At 37.4% G+C, this 5785-nt stretch overlaps 1 non-coding gene across 1 annotated transcript; it reads right to left on the bottom strand.

The window, feature by feature from the left end:
* Positions 1-4561: 4561 nt before the first annotated feature.
* Positions 4562-4667, bottom strand: LOC141715315 (small nucleolar RNA R71). Its single transcript, XR_012572082.1, has one exon. It is a non-coding gene; the product is annotated as a small nucleolar RNA R71 (small nucleolar RNA).
* Positions 4668-5785: the final 1118 nt, after the last annotated feature.

Below are 5785 nucleotides of genomic sequence, written 5' to 3'. Positions count from 1 at the left end.
TGAGGGTAGCTGGGTACCAGTATACTCCACAATAACATTAACCGGCTCCTCAGCAGGGGTCTCAACATCCTCAGCCTATAGGACCTCCTACGGGTCCTCATAATCAGAAATCTCAATAACCTCTGGATCTGTCTCCTCCGAGGGGTCCTACTCCTCATCCACATCAGCAAGTGGCTCAGTGTCCTCCATAGGATCCTCCTCATCAGTCTCCTTAATAATAAAGGACTCAGTATCCTCCAAGGGGTCCTCCTCAACAACATCGTCATCAGGCTCAACCTGATTCTCAGCACGTAGCAATGCCTCATCGTGCTCCTGCTCATACATCTCTAGGTCCTCTACCTCGTGCTCCTACACATTAAACGAGCTAAGTTACTATCATGATACTTATAATAGTTTCCGTAAAGGTTTTAACTGTCAGTGTTACTTTAAGTAGCCCGACTATAAACTTGGCAAGAGTTTTTATTATCTTTATGAATTTATTAATATATCATCGCGGCATCTCTGAGGTTTATAATTCTTAGCTCTGATACCATATCTATAACACCCCCAGATCTGGGGTCGGGGATCCGGGTCGTCATGGTCTTTTTTTCCATTAATATCACTTAATTTAAATTAAAATAAATAACCGCATGTTGTGACCTCACAATAATACACACACAACAACACGTCTTGGTCTCAGAGATGAAATTGATATAAGTAAAGTCGTTGAAATCCATAAGTTAAGAGTTATTACAAACCAAAAATGATTACTTAATAGGTTTACAGTTTCTTGCCATTATCCAACATAAGTTATAGTTATACATATTTTAATTCCCAAAAGTAGAATGTTTGATCTACAGACAGATCTACCTCTGCAGCAATGGAAACTATGATATCAACGGAAAGATGCGGGACGCTTCCCATGCTCTTGCGCTGGGTCTACTTTAGTATGGCCATCCTTCCTAACTGTTGTTGTGTGATGAAGAAATGAAGCAAGAAAGAGCATTACAGCTCGCAAGATAATATATAGTGTTTCATAAAGCAAAGTATCTGAATAGATAACTTTCTGAAGATCTATCATGATTAAGATGATCATATCTAATATATAAGTTTAAAAGATAAAGTTACAAGATACTCCAAAATACTTATATATATATTATCTCATAAAACTCACTTGAAAACCATTGTTGTTCAAGAAAAATCAGTTTCAAAAGTTCATCGTATATCGATCAAGATACAAGGAACAACTTGTATAAAAACTCATTTGTTTGAAAAGAAACTCTTTCGAACCCCTATGTGAAAGTAGACACAAGGTTTTGTTCAAATATATTTAGAAGAAGGAAACCACTGGAATAACGTGATACCTTTGCTGATTAGTAAATGTACCACTCTCTATAATTCTCTACTATTAAAAGGAAGAATTCCGTTGGGTCATCACCCAAGCCACACGAGGGCGATATGCTAGACTGTTCCACAACCTCCTATACTTTAATGGACTGCCTCGCAGCCTCTTACACTCACTCTGGCACACAAGGTGCCGGACCATTCCAGTTCCTTGAAGAATCCTATCCTTATAATTATAATTCGCAACTAATCGACATTCCCCGAGCGTATAATAACTCGTTGATAGGTACGATTTTATATAATCAACTACTTCCCGAATGTGGGCAAGTATCAAAACTTTCTTTATCAATTCCCCAAACGTGTTGCGAAAATAAAATATGACACTGAGTTGGATCCCTTATATTTTGAACGAGTATTTAAATCTCTTTCGAAAGGAAAGATTTAAATTTGAAAACGGTTTTAAGATCCGCTCTATACTTTTGAAATCATTTGGTAGAATTTGAAAACATTTTTCGAAAACAGTTTTAGGAAATGAATGATTTTAAAAAATTAAATCGTTAATCAAACTCATTTGAAAATATAGAAAGAATATTCCAATAATATTCCTCAAATAATCATTGATTAAAGGATATAATAAAATAAAATAATTGAAATACATCCTTAAATAAATATTCGAAAATAATATTCATTTAATAAATAATAAAATATCTATCAGTTAGAACTTTATTCGAATAATTAAAGTAATATTTATTAATAATATTTAATCATAAATAAGATCTTAAATGAATATTCGAAAATAATATTCATTTATAATATAGAAACTATCAAATAATTATCATCCGATCAATAATTTTGAAAACTATATAATATACTCGGGAACATCGTCTCCCCGTTTGAAAATAAAAGTTCAGCTCGTAAATACTAGACTAAGGGTATACGCAAAGTATAGCTATCTCTAGCATAGGTATTATGCAGTTTATAAACAACTGGACCTGATAATGAGATATCAAGATTTTGAGACAGGCATACATATATATAATATATATCAACATGTTTCAATATATCGCAAGATTTGCTAATAATTATCATGCACTTATCACTAAGATATGCATATCTATATACATCACTGTTGAGTGGCATTTATGTCATCTTATAACGCTCCGTAAAGTTTTGAATTGTTGTTTTGTACTCGAGTTGTTGGTGTTTTTAACGTGTTTTGTAGTGTTTTTCCATTTCAGGCATTTAGCAGGAATTCAGGTGATCTAGCATGGTTTTGATGCTAATATAGTGTTAGGATGGTGTCAAGAAGATTGCTCACGAAAAGACCAACTCAAATCGACAAGAAAAGCAGAATTCAGGAATTTGTCCAGAGAGTCAGCGCGCCCGCGCTGTAGTAGCGCGCGGTCGCGCTAGGATTACAGAAGTGCAGCGCGCCCGCGCAGATGAAGCCCGCGGCTGTGTCGGGTCGAATTCAAAGAATCATGCGTCTACTTTGATTTTGATCCAGAAGACTTCTACTCTGCATGGGCTGCTATATAAACATAACTTATGTTCGTTTTTCATAACAAGGCATACCAGAGCTTAAGGAGAAGGCGTAAGAAGACCGTAGAGCACAATTCAACCAAGGCGAAGAGGATATAGTTTATTCTTGTGATTCTTTATTTTAAGTTGTAACTTTGGATGCTAGTTTTCTTACTTGTGAACCTATACTCTTGTTTCGTACTTGGTTTTATTATTTATTCAGTATAAAAACTACGTTTATTATACCATGCTTTCATCGGAACCCATGTTGATGATGAGTCCGATTATGAGCTAATCGTTATCATGGGGTTCTAGTGGATTTATTCATGGATTTCTTTAGTTAATTTGTTTCGATGCCTTAGTGTATGGTGATTGTATGATATCCTAGAATTGGTTGTGCTTATTCATCTTATGAGTGTCACGAACTTATAAGATAGTGTGTTAATCTCTAGCGAAGCGAAAGTGAATTTAAGGGTTTAGAACTTGCCATGCTAGCATAGGTACATGTATTTGATATGCATGATTCGTAGGTAATTTTACCCATCTTACTTGCCATATGTAATCACGATAGATAACTTGTGCATTAAACCATTATGTTGTCAAATTCTATAGACATATAGGGTCTCAATATAATTGGCATCTATTCAGCTTCTATCTCTTTTGTGGATGTCTGGTAGTATGATATTCGTACAACGAAAGTTGGCGTTTATTAGTTTCGTGTTATCTGATTAGTGTCATCAACATTGCATGCTAAGGTTAAGAACGAAAAGGCTATTAAATGAAGTATTTAATGAAGTTAGAATCCCATGTTTGTCTCATATAGTATTCAACTCTCTTAATTCTCTTAGTTAATGTTCTTTAGTATAATCTCTTAGTTAAGGGTAGTTAAAACAATCTTAATTTGTTATTCGTCTTAGCATTGGATAATAACCATACCATTGTTGCATAATTACATTGATTAAAATTAACCTGAACTAGTCCCTGTGGGAATGAACTAGAATTAATTCTATATTACTTGCGATCATGTATACTTGCGTGAATATTAACGCGTGTTCTAGCCCTAACAAGTTTTTGGTGTCGCTGCCGGGGACTTCAGTGTTAATTTTTAGTTTATGTGTTTATCATCATTGGTCGTTAAAGTTCAGTGGCTCAGATATTGTTACTTACTAATTTCCTTATCGTGTTCCAGGTACTCTAGCGAGCTTGTATACATACGCGTTCTCGCTCTCGTAAGAGAACACTGGATCAAGCTGAGAAAGAAGTAGTAGTCAAGGAGAAAGTTGAAGAAGAAATCTTAGTTGAGAAGGAAGAAGAAGAACTTATTGCAATGGGAGAACCAGAAGCAAATCCGAGGGCTTTGATGGACTACTCTCAACCAAAGATTAATGATATTCAGTCTAGCATTGTTCGACCAACCATCTCGGGTAAAACCTTTGAGATCAAGTCGAGCACGATTCAGATGATACAGAACTCAGTTCAGTTTGGGGGTTGTCCGACAGAAGACCCCAACATGCACATCAGAGATTTCATCGAGATCTGCGACACTTTCAAGTTCAATGGAGTTTCTGAAGATGCTATTAAGTTGAGGCTTCTCCCATTCTCTATCCGGGATAAAGAAAAGTGTTGGTTATATTCTCTACCACCAGGGTCTATCACCAAATGGGAGGATCTTGCTCAAGAGTTCCTAACCAAATTCTTCCCTATGGTGAAGACTGCTGCAATCAGAAACGCACTTGCTCAATTTGCTCAGCAATCTGGAGAATCTTTATGTGAGGCTTGGAATCGTTACAAAGAATGCTTAGAAAGTGTCCTCACCATGGGATGCCTGATTGGATGATCATTAACTATTTCTATAATGGTTTGGGTGCTACTTCTAGACCCATGCTTGATGTAGCATCAGGAGGAGCCTTGTGGGCTAAAAGCTACGATGAAGCTTCTGAATTGATTGAACTGATGGCTGCTAATGGATACTAGAATCCTACTCAGAGACTATATCAAGGCAAGGTAGTAGGAATTCTGGAGTTAGATACAGCTACTGCTATAGCGGCTCAGCTTAAGGCTTTGACGATGAAGGTGGATTCTTTGGCTAACTATGAAGTTAATTAGATCACTGGTATTTGTGAGCTTTGTGCTGGTGCCCATGAGACGGAGTAGTGTGCTATTTCTAGTGAATCAGCTCAGTTCGTGAGCAACTTTCAGAGGTCGCAGCAGCTTGTGCCAATCACCTATCATCCTAACAACCGCAATCATCCTAACTTCAGTTGGAGCAATTCTCAAAATGCGGTTCAACGGCCTTATCAGCAGTATGCAGCAAAGCAGTACAACCCCCCTGGTTTTAAGCAACTACAATATGCACCAAGACAACAAATCCAGCTGCAACAGTCTAATGAAAAATCTGAATTGGAGGAGTTGAGGCTCATGTGCAAGAGCCAAACAGTTTCTATCAAGACCTTGGAAAATAAAATTGGACAGATTGCCAATGCCTTCCTAAATCGTCATTCTGGTACACACCCTAGTGACATTGAAGTGCCAGGAAAGAGGGAAGCTAAGGAGCAGGTAAAGGCAATTACATTGAGGTCTGGGAAGGTTGCGAATCCCGAACAGTCTCAAGTTTCGGATGAAGAAGATGTGACAGAAGAAGAAGTGCAGAAGGAACCTGAAGTGGAACCAAGGAAGACTATTGTTGAACACACTCCTCCTGAGGGTAATACAGGGGAGACGCAGATCTATCCTCCACCTCCTTTCCCTAAGAGGCTATAGAAGAAAAAGCCAGATAAGCAGTTTGAGAAGTTTCTGAACTATCAACATACCTTTCGATGAAGCTCTTGAACAAATGCCTAGTTATGCGAAGTTTATGAAAGGTATACTTTCTCGAAAAGTGAAGCTTGTTGGCTTAGAGACCATTGCTCTCACGGAGGAATGTCGTGTTGTGCTGCAACAG

Source organism: Apium graveolens, chromosome 3 (genome assembly GCF_009905375.1).
Source record: "Apium graveolens cultivar Ventura chromosome 3, ASM990537v1, whole genome shotgun sequence".
Taxonomy (NCBI): Eukaryota; Viridiplantae; Streptophyta; class Magnoliopsida; order Apiales; family Apiaceae; genus Apium; species Apium graveolens.
Note: the sequence above shows the minus strand (reverse complement) of the source record. Positions and strands in the feature narration are given on the sequence as shown.